An 830-nucleotide genomic window follows, 5' to 3' on the forward strand; every position below is an offset into this window, starting at 1 on the left:
TCAGGTGGCTCTTTCTTATTTGATCATGATCATGTGCTCGACGCCCCTTCAGCGGAGGGGTTAACTCCGAGAAACGGAATGATACTTGCGGATGAACTAGGATGCCCACGAGTTGTTTTTGAATCTGATTGCCTAGGGCTTATGAATACTTGCAATGGGGTGCCTGAAATACTCAGTCCATATACAGTTATCCTTGCTGATTGCTTCCATATGGCGAAGAGGATTGGATCAGTCTCTTTTGTTCACTACACAAGAGAGGCAAACATGATGGCACACTCTTTAGCAAGAAAGTCTTTTGATTCCCAAGTTGTTATTTCTTGGGGTGATGAACCTTCAGGTTTTCTCTTACCCGAGCTGGTTAAAGATGTAACTATTTTTTTTTTAATAAAGTGTGCCACAAGTTAAAAAAAACTATCAATCTAATTCCACCACTTGGTTAACATAGTCATATATGTCATTTCTCATGTTTCCCTCGAGATATTCAGAAAATAGCCAACCATGCCAGTGCGATGGGCGCCATTCGGTTCACGCCGACAACGGTGGTTGGGGAAGCATACTCTGCTGCGGACGAGTATGAAGTCATACTATGATAAACTTGGCGTATGACGTGACGCAGATGGAATCACCGGAAGAGTCCTCTGGTGACAGAGTTGTCTGTCCCAAACGGTGGCAGCGGAACGGCTCCTTCGTGCGGGCGGCCAGCGACAGAGATATGATGCACCACCTTGTCCTGGAGGTACATGATATTAAGATAAGTCCTATGGTGAACATAAATGCTAGGGAAGCGACTTAGATGACGTACCTGCCGACAGTGGCGGAGACAGGGGGAC

The sequence above is a fragment of the Triticum dicoccoides genome, chromosome 6A (genome assembly GCF_002162155.2).
Source record: "Triticum dicoccoides isolate Atlit2015 ecotype Zavitan chromosome 6A, WEW_v2.0, whole genome shotgun sequence".
Taxonomy (NCBI): domain Eukaryota; kingdom Viridiplantae; phylum Streptophyta; class Magnoliopsida; order Poales; family Poaceae; genus Triticum; species Triticum dicoccoides.